Raw genomic sequence first — 21,418 nt, 5'->3', positions numbered from 1 at the left:
TACAAAGAGGCTGCTGGTGCTGCAGACAAGACGTGGTGCGTGTCGTAGGGGATAAAGTAGAGGTTTCCTTCAAGTTTCCACGTTGTCCAGACGATTTACCTGCAAGATTTTCACTTCGAGGACAATTTGTTGATTCAGAAGAGGGAAGAAGTTGCATTAAAGTCCAGAAAGAGCCTGGGGACCCTTGGCGTCGGGTGAGTTCAACACTTTGCAGTCACATGGAGCTTCATTTATGTTATTTTTTTATAATTATTTGAACTCTAAAATATGTTTTGTGATTATATATTCATACACACGCCTTTGCTTTGATAACTCGTTTAAGTTCCATGTGTCTTCGATGCATGCTCTTGGTCAGGTGATCTTGCAGCGACCAGACCAGACAATCCCATGAAGCGCTGCTGGTTAATCGGGATTATGTTTAAAGTCATATGGTGTTTGTTGCACCTGCTCGTTTGTGGTAATCTGGCGCTGTTTAATTTATTTCCTTCCCTACAGATAAGCCTCTTTGCGCCTCGCAGGTGTCACACAAGTGTTGGGAAGTGCCTCACATGCGTGCTGTGTGGCTGAACTTTGAGCTCCAAGTGCAAGGAAATGTGGTTAAAGCAAAAACAATAGTGGAGGCTCCTTGCAGAGATTTTACCAATTAAACAGTTCTCAAACACCGACTTCTCTTGTAATCCATATGGTTAACTCGTCTTTGCTTGGAGCTCAAACCACAGACTTGCAGTGTCCCTCCAAAAAAAATCCTCACCTCAAACGTCTTTCTTTCACTACACTCCTTTCCATTGCCTCCTCTTCATAGCCTGAAATACAGTACAGTGATAGACTCCTAACAAAAGCCTCTTTATGGGGCGCTGAAAGGGACTGTCATCAACTTTGAAATGTTGCGCACAGTGTAAATGAAGCTGCCGTTGGTCATATCTGGTATCCAAATCATAAAGCCGAGTTATGTTTCTCCATCTTCTCCACTGACAGAAGTTGTGGTGGGGAGCTGAGGCATTTTGGGGTCAGAATAGAGGGGATGCAGACCTGGATGGTGGTCCCTATTGTGCCGGTAAGGAGCTGGGGTCAAACAGAGGGCTCTTCATCTTCTCAGGACTCAAGGCTTTTCCACTTTTCTTCAGAGATAAAGCGCCGAATTGATATTTCAAGGGGAAGAATATGAGCATTGTGAAGGCGGTTTAATGAAATTCTTTGGCTTCCAGTGTGGCACTTCTGGCATATCCCTGAATCCATTTTTCTACACTTGGGTATAATAAGTACAGATTTCAAGCAGTGCTTTCATCCAGGCCAAACAAAGCTTTTCTTCAGCCCCAACCTGGTGTGGCTTTGGTGAAACTGGTGACCTTTTGTGAAGTCACTTTGGGAGAACATTATTATTTCTAGAAATAATTTTCATAATGCTGATTTTCTTGAGTGCGTTTTCTTGTGTGCCATTCATCTGTTGTTCTTATTTGTAGCTGTAAGTCATGTTTTAATTGCTTCGTTCATAAAGGCATGGAAGCATTTAGTGCCTCCATATCAGTGATTACAGACACACTGGCACTGAAGCTTTTTTTTGACTCCAAAGTTGAGTTGACTTCCGTATTTCCCCAAAGTGAAACACCTCTCAGTAACTCAAGTTACATCCTTTTATATGATTTCAATGTTGAAATACTGCATTTAAAATAGGTTCTTTTATGTTAAATGCAAGTTGTCCCTAATAAATTGGATTATTTTTCATGGAAGACGTTTTTGTAGCTTAGTATACTTTGGTGGTGGTGCCTAAAAGTTTGTTTTGGGTCTTGCAGACAACAGCTCAGACGTGTTTTGCGCTGCCACTATAATGGCACAACATCTTTATGCAAGATTTTCTGTCTTCAAGGTGTTTTCTGTCTATCGGTGTGTCTGCACATTCTTCAGAAGCAATATTCAGAAAGTAATGCATGCAAAGAAACTTTATGTTGAAGTTCCGAGAGATGTATTAGTTTCTCAAGATCTCTGTTAGAGCTGCAACTAATAATTATTTTCATAGCTGATAAATCGGTTGATGATTATCTCTACTATTTGGTGAAAAAAGTCAATTGGTGGTTCTTAAAGCCCAAGATGACATCTTAAAATGTGTTATTTTGACCACAAACCGATGATATTCAGTTTTCTGTCAGATAAAAATAAAGAAACCAGAAACATTTTGTTAAAAAAAAATGTCATATTGACTATCTAAATAGCTGGTAATTGACAACTAATGGAATAATTGCTGTAACTCCAGTCTCAGCACCAATATTAAGGAAACTGATGTAGTGAGTGTTTTAATTCTGAGCTGTATATTGCTGAGAACATGATTATGACTTCAACTAATTGATTGGTCACCTGTTTGGGCTGTAAAATGTCAGAGAAGCTAACATGGAAGTGTTGAAACTCAAAATGTTCAATTTACTAGCATAAGAGACTAATAAAACCAGAATACCCAGCAACTTTGCTACTTCATTGGCTTTTTTTCAGTGATTATAACATACGAGCCTCTTGTTTGCCAGCATTTCACTTCACTTTCTGAGCTCCAACTTGTTCATGCTTCATCAAGCTTAGTACTAAATCTGTACTTTATCACTCTAGTAATTCAGTGTAATGTTTGGATGTGTATTTCTATGAATATGATTATAATTTTAAGTAGTTAATCGATTACCTGTTGGGTCATAAAATGTCAGAGAAGCAAGCGTGCAAGTATTTGGTCTTGTCTAAGACTCAAAAGAAATTCAGTTTACAGTCATAAAGGATGAACAAAACCTGAAAACCCAGCAAACTTTGCAACTTTTTTGGCTTATTTCAGTCATTGTAAAGTGCAGGCCTCTTGTTTACTGATATTTCACATCAGTTTCTGAGCTCCAACTTGTTCATGCTTCATCAAGTTTAGTGCTACATCTGTACATTGAAGAAAATTATTTTGTGACTACTTCAGTTCAATCTAAAATTAAGATGTGTATTGCTAAGAATCCAGTTGTGACTTTAAATGGTTAATCAACTACCTGTCTACACCGTAACATGTCAGAAAACGCTGACATTCAAGTGTTTGGTTTGTCTAAAACTCAAAATATATTCGATTTAGTATCTTACAAGACAAACAAAACCAGCAAACGATGCTACTTTATTGACTTTTCTCAGTCATTCTAGCGTGCAAGCTTCTTGTTTATCAGTACTTCATTTCATTCTCTGAGCTCCAACTTGTTCATGCTTCATGAAGCTTTGTGCCAAATCTGTACATTGTGCATGTCTTACTGCACCACTCATTGCATTTCACGGCCTCTCACTGGTTTCACACCAACACATAAGCAGATCTGGTGGAAACGCAGCCTGGCGTCGCTTGGTACATCAGGCTTAGCGGCGCTCTGGGTCCACATCATCAGGCAGGCCGGTCGGTCAGCCTCTGTGGACATATGGCAGAGGTCTCTCAATTAACACCTTAGTGAGATGACCCTGCTGTCCACGAGATCAAAGCTGGGCCTCTGCCGCTCAGATGTGTCACCCCTTGCCACCGCCTCCCTGTGATTAGTACTCCCATCCCTCCAATGTTTGTTTAGAGAAAATGACTTCCACTCCACAGCCTCACATGAGCAGTTTGTACGTCAGATCTGGACTTGCTTTTCTTGTGGGTGTACAGTTTTTGTGAAACCCTTGCGATGAAGTTTTCTCTGTAATTTAATGTTGAGGGGGTGCTGAGTTGTAATTTTAGTTTCGGTCGAACATCTGCGCATGCTTCTGTCCCGTTTGTGCTGCACTTGCACATTTTAGTGCTAAAAATAATACTTCTTTGGCGCTGTTGACTTGAAAAGATGAATTTTTGTGTGAGAACTTCACTGCCAGATAACCCCAAAGAAACCACTCTTACTGGTTTGGTTGGAGGTGAATGAGTTGTTACAGCTGCTCAGGTTTTAAAGTGTGGAATGAAGACCCACATGAGCCTCAGGAACTGCCCTGTTATTACAAGATCACATCTACTTTGAATAGTAGATCCACTGACACTGAACAATTAGAGCTGCCCTGCAAAGACCAAACCCTTCAGATAAACTGCACACGAGTACATATTTGATGAAAGCTACATATGTTTAGTGAGATATCAGATTAGATATCGCCTAAATAGCCTCCGGGCATGAACCTGAAATATCTGCAATAACAATGGCTGCACTGCAGGTTTTAAATGGAAGACTTGGTGAATGTAATAAAGAAAATCAAGCTTCAGGGAATCCTCCTAAAAGATTTCTAGCAGCCTGGGCCAGCTGCCAGGCCAGCGCCACACAGTTTGCAAATTTGTAAGGAAGTTCTTATTGGAGTGATCAAAGCTTTGGCAGAACTGCTCAAAAATCATTTTAAATGAGTTCTTGCAGGGTTTAGAGGCTTAACGGAGTCAGAGTGGGCTGAGATGGATTGGGAGACATTTGTGTTGGCTGTGTCTGACTTTTTCATGACTGATCACAAACATTATATAAGATGCCACTGAGTGTTTTGGGCAAACATTTGAGGTGCAGTTTTGATTGCTCGGTCACTGGATATGTTTACATACGAGAACCTGTCATTGTTTTGCTGTATTCATAAAGGATTTTCCTTTGTGGTACACCCAGCTCCAAGCATAAAGTGACCTGGACATGTTTATTACGTTTACAGCTAACATTAGCATTTGAAGCAAACTTTTGTAATGTCCCAAAAATGGAGAAAATGCATGTTAGTCTTGTTTCTATTAAGCAAATAAACTTGGCTATGTAGAGCCATCAGAAGGTGGCGGTAAAGACAACATTACATATGACTGTAAAATAAATAGAGTAGAAGAAGCTGGAAACAGAACTTACTGTTTGCCAACTGCTAAAAGTCCTTGAAAATGAACAGATGTCTTAGGGAGTTGTTTTCAGTTGGGCAAGCTGTAAGTATTGTTTCATTTCAGCTGCTATCGGTCATGTTTCATTCTGTCAGGGGATGCAAACAACGAAACAAGAGGGACAGCCGATCAGTCATGAGTGACTCCTCTGAAAAGATCAAAACTACATCAATTTCCATTGACTTTTTATAATGCAACACTTCTAAATGAATCCATTTTCCAAATATGTGCATTTTTTTTTTGTTTTGTTATTGACTGGGTGGCAATTTTAGAAAATGCCACCTGCAGCAGAGTCAGTCCAGTGTAGAAGTTTCTAAAGATCCAAGGTTTTTAAAGTGTGGGAATACTTTAAATTTCTGCACAACAAGAAGGTGGTTTATACACTCTAAGTTTTGGTAGCATACAACAGTAGGGAGAGCTTTTTGATATGTTTTGTACACCGATGGAGCTCAAAACTAAACGATAAATGGCATATTAGATGTTTTTTGGATCTCTGGTCCCTTTTCCTTCGGTAGATTTTGCAGCTTTTTCCCAGCTATGCTTTGTTGTTGTCCTACAGGGTCTCTAATGTGACTGTAGGCTCAACATGTTGCTTTCTTATGCCATAAGGAAACATGAGATGAGACTTTTGCAATTTATCAAACCACTTAAAGTGATCCTCAAAGACATTGTACATAATGTACAACGGCTAAATGTCTGAAGAGCTCAGGTTTCAAACTGTTAACTTTCATTCTGGCTTGTTAAATAGCTCTGACCGCCTTTGTGTACAAAAACCGCGGAAGCTGTTGTGTAGCTGATGGTAGACTTGATAACCCCCTTTTTGCTTTGGAGGCATGTGGAGCTGAACTCCATGTCAGCGGCATCTGCTGAAGATATAAACAGAACGAAGTGAAACTCTTTCAAGCTTGCATTTCAGCAAGCACATCACTTTTTGACACTGAGGAATTACTAAAGAACAACCGGATACGTTTGCAAAACTCACAAACGATCATGTTAAATATCCGAATTCTTGACTGAACTGTTGTCCTTGTAACCCGGATAAGCTTTCATCCACTTCTTTCTAACCACATGGAGAAATGTTGGATGATTCATTCCTGCGTGCTTCGACTTGTGCAAGTTTTTTTTTTTTTTTTGGGAAGAAAATTGTCACAGCAAACATGAATGAGTGAAGGTAGTGCTGTGTGTGGCTGGGATTAACCCTGGCTAAACCTTAAAGTGTGTTCCACAAAGATGTTTTGTTTCCTGGTATGTTAATCCCTTTCTTTCATTCGTGCCTCCTCTCAGTCATCATGTGCTCTTTGTATCAGAGATGATCAACAGGGATCACTGACATTTGCCATTTTTGCATTTATGTACTTTAAAGTAGAGTCATGAATTTCTTTCTTTGTCTGATTATTTATCCAATATGTTTACACAAAATGCATATAATGCCAGTTTTAAGCGGCTGTAATAAATGTTTTTATGATTGCTGTTTTATAAAGGAGCATCAGCATTTATCGTGCTTGTTAACTGTGTAGGACGTCACTTTCATGATCTCTGCCAGAGCTAATGGAGCGATCCTGTGAATTGAATTAATTGCATGGTGGAAAGAAAGACGGCTCGATGAAAAGGCTCGCTGCTTGACGAGGCTTGCTATAATTATTGTTTTGATATTTTGACCACAATGGGAGGAGTGGCAGAAAAAAAAACTGATGTAATGACGCAAGGAACCCCAAAGCACCTAATTATCTTTCACTGCCTTAACGGGGAAAGCAGATTATTCATTTTGATTGTAGACGCCTTATTGACTATAGAATGGGCGATATGTTTTGTTTATAGGAAGGAGGGGAGTGAGTTAGTTTCTGCGTGCAATGAACATGACGGGAATCAGAATTGATGTCAAAACTCCTGCAACACTTGTAGTTTTAGAATCCCAATAAGTATTTATCTTCATGCTGCAGCTCTGTTTTAGACAGAAACTGACATATTTCTGGTCATTAACCCTTAAATGTAGTAATTTTTAGTTGCAATGTTTTCCAGAGATGTTTATTGAGGAAAACATGTAAATCTGATCATAAAAAATGTGCTAAGTTTTTTTTTAAATGTGTGATTTTAGCCAAAACTTAAAGACTACTTGAATTTAACTTGCCTCTCTCCTGTTAGTAGACCTTAAATTGGTTAAATATTTAATTTGTCCATAAATCCATGCATTTATCCGTCTGCTGCTTACCCAGGTTGTGTTTCATGAATTATTTTATCAGGGACTACTGGTTTTCTTTGCTACTGTTTTTATTTAACATATAGAAGTTCTTACTAACGTAAAGCTTCATTTATTGGCTAAGCACACTGTAAGAGCAATTTTCTTAAGTGAATTGTCCAAAACACCTTTTACTCAAGATAAACAGACCTGTAGCTCAGAAGGTGCAATGAGTTAGAATTTTACTGCCCAATAAGAGACAATGTCCATACATCTGCTGAGAGTTGATTGGGTTACTGAGCAATACCTGTGATTATTTGCTCTGGTGGTGAGATTTCTTTGCTTTTTAGTCCAATTTCAGGCCATGAAATTGGACTGAAATAGTTCTTGGCTTTACTGTGAATACTTCTTGGCTTTACTCCCTTTTTCATACTTTGGCTTGGATGTCATTGCATTCTGTTTCATGATGCCCAAAGTAACCATCAACCAGCTGCAGCAGGCGGAGGCAGTCACCGCCTTCCTCGTGGTGTTGTGTGTCATCGATCAATAACAAGCATCCGCCACACAGGGCCAGGGATCAACCCAGCAGTGTTCTTGTTGTAACCACAAGAGTACCACAAAACGTGGAGCTTTGGTGGATCTGCAGAGCTGCAGAAATGATAGGGATCGGCGAAACGTTAAACACTTCTGTACACAGAAACATCCAGTGCTGTGCATGTCAGATGGAAGTGTCAGTTTATAGAAACAGCTCACCCCCGGCTTGTCATTATCTCTTCAGATCCACTTGTGAATGAAAGACGAGTGGTGTGGTTTAAAAAAAAAACTGGGGTGAAAAATCCCGCCTGTTTCTTGTACGTTAAGCAGGACAAGGCAGGTGCAAAGGGAATTCAGGGCTCAACTGATACTGTGATAATCCCTCAGCTATGCAGACGTGCACAGACTTTGCTTGTCAAGTTGAGACATTCCTCAAGAAGGCAGTTTGGGCACCGATTCAATTTAGCCAGAACTCAACCTGTCTTTGGAAAGCTAACCAGCTGTAAACGGGTCACCTACAAGCCTTGTTTACCCAAAATATGATACTTTCATGTAAGGTTAAACAGTCAAGGCCAGATTTAGGAGTCTCTCTTGCGGCCATTTGATTGAAAATTCGTAGGTTTGATTGGCCACCTTCAGTAGGTGCATGTGTGCCTTTAATTAAGACAGACACAGTTTCTGTAAGCTCATCCTCTGTGGACTTCAATGGTGGCTTTAAAAAGTTTGTAATTTTCTTCTTCAGAGATCAGAAACTGTAGGCAGCTTGGATTCACATCTGTTACAGTAAATTCCTGTAATTTTTACATCCTGACAGAGCTCCAGACTAACTGTTTACACTGGTTGCACCCATGCGCCTAACTATTTCATTTAGGTGCACCAACACATAGTTTAGGTGCACCATGGTTTTGGTGTGGTATCACTTATTTTAAGCTGGGGCCTAAAGGTAGCAAAAGGTTGCTGTTCTTTGGATGTGTTGTAAGCAGTGTGTTAGATTTTATTGACATTCCTGAATCATCCTAGCTTCAGTTTGTTGTTGCCTGGTAGTGAAATGCTGCTGAAAGGGGAGCTGCTCTGCCAGCCAGCTGTGTATCACAACATGGAATGTGTGTTTTTTGTTGGTTTTTTTTGGAGTGCACAATGCATATTTAACGTTTCTTTTGAGGATATCCGATAGCAACAGCTCTGTTCCCAGCCATGCTTTATATGCATCTTTGCACTGTTATGGTGATGGGTGATGCAACATGAGTGATATCATGCAAGAATGAAGCAGCCTAGGGAGGGAGAAACTAAACCAGGTAATATTCTTTACTTACAGTTTACAGATTTGTGTATTAATAGATGCTACAATTTACCAATGTTTCCTAAATGCATCACATGCAGACCGTCAGTAGATGCTAGCTAGATTGCTGTGCACAGAGAAGCCTCTAGTCTCCACTCAGTTCCTGCAGCACAGCAACTCAGACAGGTGTGTAAAATGATTTAATGGAAAATATACCAAATTTGAAACCAAATGATCACCCAGAGACACTCTCAAACATCCTCCTTGATATCAAGTGAACCAGTTTTAGTTGCACTCGGCTGATTTTTTTTTTTTTTGGGTTGCATTTTTGACCACGGTGGTTTCACTCTGGAGCCCTGCTTGGTAATATAATGTGATACAATGATGTCATCTTACTATTTTTGATGTCAGTCTTACAGGCAGGCTTGCATTTTAGTTTGAGTTCCTTTGGTAGTTTAATGGGCGTATGACTCAACCAGCTACTGTTTCTGTAAACAAAACAGCAGACCCAAGGCATGTGATTATGATGACTCGATAACTTGGTTTGACTCCCCGTATAAGCAGGATAATGTCAAATGGGGGGGGGGGGGCACTTCTGTAGCAAGCTTCCAGGAAGTCACCATGCATTGCTGTTGTTTACCAGAAAATATTTACATCACATAATTCCCTGAAACAAGAAATGGTCCATTTTGTATTTCTGGTAATGTACAGATTAAAAAGACAACGTATGCCCTAATTGTGCTGTTTAACTGTAGCTTTGTCCTTAACATACAGACATGAGATTGATATGTTCTTTTCTAATTTTTGGAGAGAAACCTGATGATTGATTTCTGAAAATACTGATCTATTCATCAAGAGTCCTCTCACATCTTTGTCATTGTTTTCCACTGAAACAAGTAGTCAGTCGATGGCCAGGAGGTTAATCGGAGACTTTTTTTTTTTTTTTAACCAATGATGTCAAATATTCATTAGATCCAGCTTCTCAGTATATTATTTGTTGGTTGTGTGTGAGTGAATGTCTTTCAGTTTGGGCTGTTGGCTCAACAAATCCAGAGTTGATTTATCTTTCTTTAAAGACAAAATGATCATTGAAGACAGCCCTGGTTTTTACGTTCAAGAAAAAGCTGCTATTTGAATAATTTCAGTCCTTTTTCAACAAGAGCCAAGGTGCACTTTAACATCAAAGTTTTTACCCTAGGGCTACTGGAAACTCCCTGAGTTTATCCACACTTCCATAATCCTGTGCACCACAGAAAGAGCTGCTGAGTTTGTCTCCTGCCAGGGATGCCACTGTTTACGGCTGAGAGAACCTCAGAGCCTCGGCCCACTAGCCACCAGGCTGCTCATATTACAGCCGCCCCTATTGTCAGGTTACAATGTGTGTGTGTTTGGTGTCTGAGCGGCCGCGCTGCGATTGGCCCACGCTCTGCCGTGTGAGACAGCGCCGGGTGACGTCTCCATGCTAATCCCTCGTTTCTCGCTGGGATGTGTTCACTCTGGTTGTGCTGGCTGCTGTGTGTGGGTGAAATGCATTTACGGGATAACTTTGAGGCTTTCAAGTCCTGAGGGAGGTGAGTGCAGAAAGTGCTGAGTTGCTAATACAATGTGTTTACTGAAGATGTGTCCATATTTGAAGTTGCACTGGATTTAGATAACCTTTTTATGGTGATTTTGCTTTAATCACAGTTTGCATGCAAAAAGTAGCGACAAACTTCCGTAAAAAATGCACTAAATATGTAGATAACGCTTTGTGTCCTTAGTGGTGCGCCATTGAGTAGATTTCCATATGCACCAGTCCTGCTTTTAACTGGATTTTGGAGTTTTCGACAAGTTTTGTGCATCTTATCTTGTTTTTGAGAAACCTGGATATGCTACCTGAAGTGCTCCGGTAGAAACCAAGATACTGTGGCATGTAGTATACACACAAATGATCAAAACATGGATAAAATGAAATGTATAGGGAGCTAAATAGCCAGATCTCATGTTTCATACTTTGAATGTGATCGAAGCTGGGATCCTAGTGTGCATGTAAAGACACTTTTTGTTTTTTTTAAAAAGTTACCCAGTACAAACATGCACAGGTGGAAAGTTTTACTCTTGGCAATATTATTTCTGCAGTTGTGCCATTTTTGCAAACATGACCATCTAAGATATATCTGCCTCACACTCCGTTATGATTACTGCTGTTCTGATTCCTGGAAGCATCCAAAGGAAATACTGCTGAACCAGAGTCTCGCATTTTAGATATGTGAGGTGTTGTGGACTGGTTCAAGGGTCTGGTCAGGGTTTTATGAGTGAGGGGGTGTTTGTTGTGTCTACAGCTGCTGCTCTACACATTCCCAGTAAAGATCCAATCACTCTGACCTAAACTCTGACCAGGGCTCCACCTTTCTGTCTGGCATGTGCAGCTGTCCAAAAATTAATATGTTGTGGCCTTTTTAACAAGACACCGGCTGATGTTGCTTGTTTTAGGGGCTTTTTTTTTTTTTTGTAGGTGCTTTCACTCATAACATGTTTGCTGTGTTTGGATTGTTTCATTTAGGCTCTGGTGCAGACCAGCATTTTGAGGAAGTCTTAGTTTTATCACAGATTTTATTACTGTTGGTTTTAGCAGAGCAGAGATCTCGTGGATCTAGATGTGATTTTTACCATGCACTTAGTGTGTTTTTTCCGATTAGGGCTACAGGATTGTTACCAAAGCGATAACCATGAGTATTTTGATCAACATTGAGTTTATTATTGATAGATTTTTAGAGGACAAAATTTCTTATTTCACATTCGAATGAAAGGTGCACTGCTTTCATTGCCATGCTGTGCTACATTCCTGCTAATGTGCAAAACTTTGCATCAAAATAAGACTTCATTTTTAGTGCCACTGCTGCAGACAAAATCAATAGTCACTACAGTTTACCGGGCTGGCAACTCAAAGAAATATGACCAAAAATTACTTGGGAAAATTGCAAAACTAGCCATTCTAATACTCCATTTACCAAAATTGAAACCAACTGATTCTATCTATATGGGCTTTTTTCTATCACTGCAGTTTCTGTGAAGGTGCAGCATTTCAAGTTGTGTTCATTTAGTGGTTGGAAGCCAAAAGTGTGATTGTGCAAACTCTTCTTCCTTTTCTGTGTGCTCTTCATCAGTTGCAACATGTTTCAGCCTCAGGATTAAAAATGCTTGTAATCAGTTATGTCTGTGGCACAACCAAAGATGAATAACTAATGAGGAGAAGATAGGTGAAGCTGCTATTTCCTCACATGGGACAATGTTGTGCTGGTGATTAAGGATGAAGGTCATCAAAACTGACGTAATGTTTCCTCCTCTTTGGTCTGTTTAAATATAAACCAATGTTATATTCAGAGATCTTCATACTGCTGTACCATTCAACCTTTTTTTTTTTTTTTTTTAAAGATCTGTAAAATATGTCCTGCACGACTTACCTGGAAGCTAGAAAACTTTTATTGAATTGTTTGTTTACTGAGCAGTTCTCTTTCAAGTAAGTGGTCGGCATCTTTGAGTCCAGCATCCAGTTCTCATGATGCATCGACAATAAAAACGGCCTTTGGTCTGGTACAAACGAATTAAACTTTAGCTATGATACCAAAGAAACACCAGATGGTCGCTGATGTGCCTTAAATTCTGGATGTGATATACACTCTCAAAACTAGTGTTCAGGCTCAACAACAACAAAATAGTGCAACAGTTTGCATCAGTTTTCTTTAAGCTATGACAACTCTTATTAAAATTATGTTCAACCAACAAACTATATTGAGCTGGAATTGACTTTTCCTCGACAATTAAAGGTGTTTTTAGTTATTTAATGTTTGGCAGCATAAAAAGCTACATTTTACTCATAAAAAGGCTCTTGTTCCTAGAATTAGTATTCCCATGTTTTAAAACAAAAATATTTTGTGTTATGTACCTTAATTATACATTTTTAAGTTTGCAAGTTTAAACAAAAACATGTTGCTCCAGTAATATGTCGGTAGGGGAGGGGACATGAATTCCTAACATCAGGGTGAAGTCAAGCCAATTTCATTAAGTTACCTTAACTTGAATTTAGCTTAAAATTGACCAATGTGGACATTTCTGATTAAGTTGTGTGCAATATTAAATTAATGCAATTACCAACATTATTGTTTCAAGCTGAACCATCAAAATGTCTACAACTTCAAATGTTCTAAATCATTAAATTGGCATTTTTAGAGAATAATATGCAGTATGTAGATTGTAATAAGAGCAGGAGGTTTTCTGCACACAGTCCTACCAGAACATGCAGACCAGCTGTCCTTTTGGTGTGTATCAGGTCACTTCATATCAGATTTTCTGTAATTGCAAGCTGCCGACTGGGGAAGAAAGTCTGCGCGTGTTTTGCGTTCTTGTGGAAGTAATTAGCTGGGATGCTCAGGGAACTTTTGGGGCCTTACAAATTGCGGCGATTTCAACCACAAACCCATTATATGTTCACATCACTGTAAAATACACACAGAGGACGGTTGTCACATCTGTTGAGCATCCTGCTTTGAACGTGGGGCTTCCATTGAGTTAAAATGAGCTCTTCAGTGTTGTGGCAGCAAATTATCATTGCACCAGTTTTCGAGTTTTTCTTATAATTAAAGTAGACTTCTAATTTCCACTGGCCATGTGACACTCATAGGAAGTCACCACAGTCAGGTGAAGACAAAAACACTCAAGTGGTCCTCGAATCGGAAGCAAAAATGCTTTTCTAGCAAGAGGTCTCTCATAAAACCTGTCTGTGGCCACATGCCTTTGATTTTGCTATATAATCTTCTGGAAGAGGGTCGGGCGTTTCTCAGTAAACTGTTAACTGCAGCAGTAAATTATTTCCTCTTGTGGTCAGTGGGGTTTTGTTTACAGTGCAGATTGACTCCCTGGTGACACCACTGATCTTATCTGCTCCGGTTAAAGCTTCTGTGCACATAAAGGCCTGCTGTCAGCGCACCACATGGAGAGCGTTTTAATATGAGGCTGCATTTACACAAAGCAACAATATTCCTGATTAATTACAGTGAAAAAATACATGCATGATCTGTAATCAGCACATAGGGGATTGAATGTATAATGACTCCCTCTTTCATAGCAGTAAAGTATTATATTAATACTTTCATGTGTTTATTTTGCTCTAAAGTATGGAAATCAGTGGTTACTTCAGTGAGCGATGCCCGTAGCGTTTGCCTGTGTGACTTTAGACCTCATCACCGAGCTGTGGTGAATTCGGCTCGGCATCCTCTCGGGTTTCAGTTTCCACAAAGTGAGGGGCAGGTCGCCATGGCAACGTCGTCCACAGGTGCCCTGACCAATCCCACGCTCTGTTCTGAGGAGTCGAGAGCACGAGGTGGCTTCCTCGCTCTGGCGCCTCTGATTTGAAGGATGGAAGGTTTGTTAGGCCAAGAAAAGTTAGAACTACGTGCTTCTTTGATACGTGGAACACAGAATATTTGAAACCATCATAAAACTCCAGAAATCTGTTTGAATTGGATCAGGCTATCTAGCAATATTTTTGTTTTTGTAGTGCAAGTTGTCGTACCTGTGCCATCAGCAAAATAATGTTGGTTTTTTTTTCACTTTTGTGGCCAAGTATTTCATATTAAGAAGCATTCTATATCAGTAGTTTTGTTTTATTGTGACATGCAATGATGTACACTATCGTTCAAAAGTCAGAGGCGACAAAGAGGTCCGATTGTTCAGCGCATGTTTTAGCTTTACTGATGAAAATGAGACTTTTGGTCAATACAGACACAGCCATGCCACAAGTTATTTACATACAATGAGTCACATGGAGTTTATCGTTCCTTAATTTGCATATTTCTTACTTGGTACCACATCTGATAAACAATATAGTAAAATTTGCCATTTAACAAGCTGGAATTAAAAAATATTAAACCGTAAACTTTTGAGTTGTAGTGTATATGATTCAGAAAATATCACTGGTTACGTCTGCGAATTTATTTTTTTTGGTTAATGTGGGCACAAATATGCAATTTTCCAAGACAGTCTAATTTATTTTTCAAATTTCAGCTCTTCCACAATCAGACTATTTGATCTACTGGTGTAATATTGCAGATTCTGGGAAATACTGTTGAAAATTTTCAGTCTTTAGCTTTAATAGTTCCTGAGATGATGTCACTGGAAGATGACCTTAAATTTCAATGCGCAAAAAATGTCCTGAAAGTAGGTAATTGGGCAGAAAACTTTCATCTTGCATTTGATATATCAATCCAAAATTTCATTAATGTCTTCATAAATATTAAAATGTTATGCTGTAGCATTTTCAGGTAAATCAGAGATGGTCAAGTATAAATTTCTGTAAAACTTTGATGATTTGAGATGCAGTAATTCTGAAAAAATAGCTGATTTTCTACTTTTATCCACAGTTTTGCTTTTATGTAGAAGGCAAAAGTAAAATATCCATCAATTCTCCTAAAACTACAATACACTTCATTAAAAACTGACTTGGCTTAGAATAATTTATGTTGACTGAAGATATTTGACAGCCAATAATTATTTAGTTTTTATCCCATGTGTTGGAAGATGTATTTTGTAATCATGAAACTTCTTTATAAACACGTAAAGCGATAACTTAATAACACTCTGGGAAAGGCAGATTACTGATTTGTAGGCTGTTTAGTTGATATGTTTCTTCAAAACAGTAATTGAGTTGTTTTATGTTTGTGCTCCGTGAACTAGAGCTCTTATCACATCATTGTTTAATATTCTCAGGGCTCATTAGCCTTTACTTACTGGATGTGTTGTCCCAGCAGTCACAAGGACTTTCTAATCTTACTGTAAATATTCCATCTTACGAGTCGCACGCAGTGACAATACGTTCAGGGTGGATTTTAAAACTATCTGCAAATGATAGACTCAGTGCCACTGAGGTACATTATCACCAAACCAGTTTAACTGGCAGCTGCATGGCAGTTTATTTTGTTTATTCAAATTGCAGATAGTGCTCGCTCTTTCAATAACTCACCCAGCTTTTATGTCTTGTTGGGATACAAGACATCGTTGACACGTTGTAACAGGTGCTACGAGCGCATCCCTGAAACAACACGATTACATAAAATCAACAAGAGTTTATTAAATTAATACTTGTATTATTAAATACAGAACACTAAATCCCCTTCAAGTGTTGAGGATTTTACAGGTTTTGCAAACTCTACCAAAGCTAGCTCCTGTTCACACAATAATGGCGAAGCAGCTACCTGTGAATTAGTGTTGTTCTAAATAAACAGTCCAGATAAAATAAACAGCCTCTTCCTGTTCTGCTAGAACAAGATGTTTGTTTCTGTTGCTGCTAACAGGAACTATCTTCTTAGCAGACTGGAATTAGGACGACGCCTCTGTGATTTGGACGCTTTAAAAAGATGTTCTAAATTATTTTAAAGTCATATTCTACACTGCTATGCTGTTATGTTGTTGTTTGGATTTATTTATGACAACAAAATACAGACCTCATTTTGAGCCAGTAATCATTGATTGTCCAGTTAAAATAACAGATTTTTTTAATCTGTAATTGACTAATTAATGTTAATACCAGAGGTTAACTAAATAACAAAATAAAATGTGGTCATCTTTCAAATGTGATCTTTTTAAAATGGATTTTCTACTATCTGTGTTCAAAAATCTGTGTGCTATATAACTTTTGTTTTTGCTCAGCCAAAGATATTTTCATATTAACAATAAAAAGTGAAGTTAATCTTGCAGCTCACAAGCCCCATCAGGGTGGTTAGTTCCTTCACATGTGTGTATGGGGCCTCTCTGGTCTGAAAATATGTTTTTATTTTTGGACTTTTCAGAGTTGCAGGTTGATGGAGGTCGGTTTTCCAATGAGCTCATATTTGGGGCATTTAAAAAAAACAAACAAACATGGAGGTGAACTGTTTTCTTGCCAGGTTTTGACCACAGATGGAATAAATGATATCTGATGGTATCAGTTTTATCTCTTATTCATTGTTGATTCAGCCACGCTGCCTTCCTCTCTCGTCTGTTTTGCATATTTAGCGACATCTGTCACCAAAAAACTGCTCCGGCAAATGCTGATTGTTCTGGGCCTCCAGTGGAGCTGAAATAATAGCAGAGCTCAGGTCAATATTTGTTAATGGATGATACCTTCTGGCCAGGAGCTGCCCTGGTGATACAAAACATACATGTATGGATGTTTTCTACAAACTAAGCCACATTAGAGATGCTACTTCTAAAATAGAAAAAAAATATTTCATAGCGTGTAATTAAAGACGGTTCCTCAGTTAGTATTTGTTGTAATGTTCAGGAGCCTTAGACCATTTCACATAACCGAATTTTGTATTCTAGTGTATTAGCGTTAAACTGATTCCATTATTGCAGCTATTTGTTTTCATTTTACCCCTGTCTACTAAAACAAGTATTTAGGTTTTAATTTTGTTTTTTCATAAACAGGGCCCCAACCAACACTTGTCTTCTGTCGATTTCTTTCTCAGAGTATTAGTCGTTTCGGAACTAAAATATCCAAAAATCTTGTAAAAAGTTCAACGTGATGCCTTCAAAAACTCAATTTACTGTTAAGAAAGAGTAAAATATTCAAATTTAAAGCTGAAATCGGAATTTATACTTTGTCTTGTAAAAAATTGCTTAAATTGACTCGTCTTGGCATCGACGATCTGTCAGAATTTACTTTAATGTCCTCGACAATCCGTGTTTAGCAAGCCAAAGGGAAACTAAAGGCACTTATGTAATCATATTTTTGCATTGCATCTGAATGCATTTGGTTGTTAAAATGTGAGAATTTGACTTATTGCTTGAAAACGATCTTTTGTCGAATTACATTTTTCTTGAGCAATAACGGCTACGCAAAATCATACCAGTCCACCAAATCAGACAAATTAATGTATTATCAGGATTATAGCTGACAACTAATCGAGTAATGGTGGCAAAGTAACAGAAGGTGGGTAGATTTAGATAATTTTCTTTAGTAGTTTTACTTTAGACTACTTGTGTTAAATTTGTTTTTAATCATAGGTTTTCTCCAAAGGCACATAATAAGACATTTTTAAATTTAGCTCATGTTGGTCGTGGTTTTGTGTCTAAAAAAAACAAAAAAAACCCTTTTGTCCAACAAAACATGGCATTTCATGAGCTGAATCATTTTGACAGCACCGCAGAAATTGTTTTTTCCTTTTTTTTTTTTTCTCTGAATCATTACCAAAGCTGACATTAAAAATTCCCAGAATACCCAGTGAGTTAATCCCTTTGTTTTGGTGGAAGTGGCGATCCTCCCGGCAAACAGGGGGCGGCCATAATGCCACAGTGTTTCCAGTGGAATGTTGCCGCTATTGTCGGCCGGCATGAGTCCCACTGGGAAGAAGACTCCCCCTCGCCTCCTCTCAGCCCTCCTCTGCCACACAATACAATGTGTTGCATTATACCTATGAAGGCATGCTACTGTTTTCGTAGCCTCTGACCCTGTGACCGCAAGCTGAGGCCAGGATGATGAAAAGGATGACACGGAAGTCATTAGTTAGTCCCACAGTTATTACAGCTTCCTCTGCTCAACCAATCCAAGCTGTCATTTTTTTTTATTCAAACACGGAGACTAAACATGTCCGGGGGATGTTTTTATCATGAAATATGTGGGAATACACAACTACGGTATGTCATGTCAACCAATATCCACAACTTGTTCTGTAATCCATTTTGGTCGAGCACAAGATTTTAAAACTGAGTATTTGGTGAATCTAGAGAGAGATGCACTTTTTAATCTATATATTTGTCAACGTACTTATTTTATTAGGAAATTAATTTATAAAGGTTCCAACATAGGTCTACTGAACATCAGAGTATAACACAAGACTGCAAAACTATCATTGAAGCGAAAGAGCTAAAAACAGTTTATAATTGACGAATCTATATATGACTTTAATTTATTTAATGTTTAATTTGTAAATGTTCCAACATCAATCTAATGCACTTCAGAGTATAACACAGGACTGTAAGACAGTGTTTTGTTTATCTAGAGAGTTAAATGTTTTAAAAATCTGTTAACCTGTCAATAATCTATGAAGCTAATTTATTAAAGATATCGTGTATAAATGTTCAAAAAACTTCAACGCACATTAAAATTTGCCCAGGTTGACGTCTTGTGATGTCAAATTTCTTATTTTGGTGTCATAAACCACTAAATACCCCCATTTATTGTCCTATCAAAGAGAAAAGCTGCAAACTGTCACATTTTGAGAAGCTATTAAGAGCAAATACTTGGCTTTTTTATATACTGTATGTAATTTCATCTAACAGATTCAACGTCAGAAAAGTTTAGCAATTATGTTGACGATCCACAGATTAACAGTGGCTTTACCAGGACTGATATTGACACAATGTATTTCTGACCTAAAGGATAAGAAATTGAAATGAACCTAGTAACTCACTGTGGCTGTAATCCCATAAACCTCTCAAAGTAAAGTCTTATTTAACACAAAAGTCAACAATATATCTTTGTTTCTATTAAATCAAGCACGAGTCCTGCACATGTCAGGCCCCTGCAAGTATCTGGAGTCAGTCTAATGGTGTGTAACCTTTCATTTTTTTTAGTCGTTTAGCTCACATAAGTAACATTTGGATAGCAGAGGAAACCTAAACACTCCATGGTCCTTTTAAATGTGTAGAAATGGCTGTGTAAACTACTGACCCTGCCCAATTACTTTAAAGGTTAATGTTTTATGTCATAAAAGTGTTTTATAAATGTGTCTCTTTGGCTAACACTGTTGCTGTAAAAATACCTCCATTAGCAGTTTATCACTATAGAAAGGGGTTAATCAGATGTGACATAAAATGACTACGTTTTTATTTTTATTGGCTTTGCAGGTAAAGCTTATTGGTTCGGCAGAGAAACAGCCTAAAAAATTTGAGCTTTCATGCAACACTCCTTTGGTTGTCTTTCCTTACCCGCTGAGTCAAACAGCCATTTGCTGTTTTAACGACTTCCTGAACCTGTTGAAGTTTTACTGTAAAAAGACAGGGAGCCTCTTTGTTGTTGTTCCTGTTGATTGGAAACAGCCCAAGTGTCTGTCAGGAACTGTCTCAGATTGTTTGGGTGTTTGATTTGAGCTTGATGCAGTGTTTTCTATGTGTACGTGCACGACTGGGTGTCTGCAAGACACACTGTCAAGTATCAGAGCTGCAGTCATGTTTGGTCAGTTACACTGTCAATTATTAGCTCATTTGATTATTTGGTTGCTTGGTCTTTAAAATGTGTATTTCCAAAGCCCAAGATGATGATTACAAATACTTTTAGTCCACAACCCAAAGATAGTCAGTTTATGGTGATAGAGGAGTAAAACAAAATAAAAAATATTCAAGTTTATGAAGCTAGAATCAAAGAATTTAGATTTTTCTCTTAAAATGACTCAAACTGATAAATTATCAAAAATAATTGGCAATTAATTTAATAATTGACCACTAATTGTTAGTCTATACCAAAAGTACCAAAAAATGGTCAAATTTAAATTTTGTTCTGCAGTTTTGTTTCAGACTGCTGATGTTGGCCGTCTTTTGTCTTCATAATAGTTCTAGACAGTCTTAATCTTGTTTATTATGTGCAGTAATTTGTTTTTAATCATTAAGGTTCTTCTCTATAGGCACATAATGAGACTTTCTTTAATTTATCATTAGTGGGTCAGTGTTTTCTCTGAATCTGGTGTGTCCTATTTCCCTCTTTCTTTTCTTTGTTCTTGTATTTCCTCATCGTTTCCCCTCTTGGGAATAAATTAGACTTTCAAATTTGGGAATAAAGTGGCATGTAGACAGCTTTCAGCGCTGTCAATGCTAACGGGGAGAAAGAAAAGAGGGGATTCCTTTTTGGAGGAAGTTTGTGCCTCTTTGCTACTGTCATTCCCCCTAAACATCCCCCCTTCCTCCCCCATGTCTCCCCCTCTCTCAGTGGAACAAATCATTTAGCTAATGGGATTAGTCCTCTCTCTCTCTGCCTCCCTTCGTCTCTTGTCGTCTTTCTTTTCTCAAGTCCATCCTTGAGTTAGTCTCCTTTTTCCTGGAAAAACACGAGAGGTTCATGTCAATGAGGAGGTTTAGAGAGGGAAAGCTGTGAATTAATAAGGGCTAACTGGAGGGTTTTAGAGCTGCAGTCACCTTTCTCGGCCGCTTGCTGTTTGCAGAATTCACTGTTAAACTTTCCGTTGCTGTGATCTTATGGATAAGGTGACCGGCGCTCCCTCTGAAGGCCAAATAAACTCCTAATCGCTGCAGTTTGGTTGCTTTATCGTCACGAGGCGTCCCAGCAGCTGAGCGGGGATAACGCCGAGTCCCCCAGATTAGCATGCTTGATATCCCTGATAACAAACGACACTGAAGCCAGTTAATCAGACCGAACCACTGATGTCACCACATTAAGCAGTACGCTCATGACCCTCTCTGTGATAAACAATGAGGCCAGCTGAGAGCATCACAAAAGCCAGCCAGCGTCGAGGCCAGCTGGGGACGACGTGCTCAACAGATGGACGTGAATACGTTTCACATTACATTTAAATTGGATGGTTTTTTTTAATACAAAGCAGCCTACAATAAAAGCAAG

The 21,418-nt window shown here is 38.6% G+C and overlaps 1 protein-coding gene across 2 annotated transcripts in view; it reads left to right on the top strand.

The window, feature by feature from the left end:
- kank1a (KN motif and ankyrin repeat domains 1a) overlaps positions 1 to 21,418 on the top strand; it is an 81,422-nt gene continuing 60,004 nt past the window's right edge. The window contains exon 1 of one of the 2 annotated variants that reach the window (XM_051951068.1): positions 1 to 194. The gene's annotated coding sequence lies outside the window, so the exon portion shown is untranslated. Of the gene's footprint in view, positions 195 to 10,302; positions 10,404 to 21,418 lie in introns of those variants that run through there. The other variant, XM_022195045.2, reaches the window with a different exon arrangement.

This window comes from Acanthochromis polyacanthus, chromosome 7 (genome assembly GCF_021347895.1).
Source record: "Acanthochromis polyacanthus isolate Apoly-LR-REF ecotype Palm Island chromosome 7, KAUST_Apoly_ChrSc, whole genome shotgun sequence".
In the NCBI taxonomy this organism is placed as follows: Eukaryota; Metazoa; Chordata; class Actinopteri; family Pomacentridae; genus Acanthochromis; species Acanthochromis polyacanthus.
This window is presented reverse-complemented; position numbering and strand designations above follow the sequence as displayed.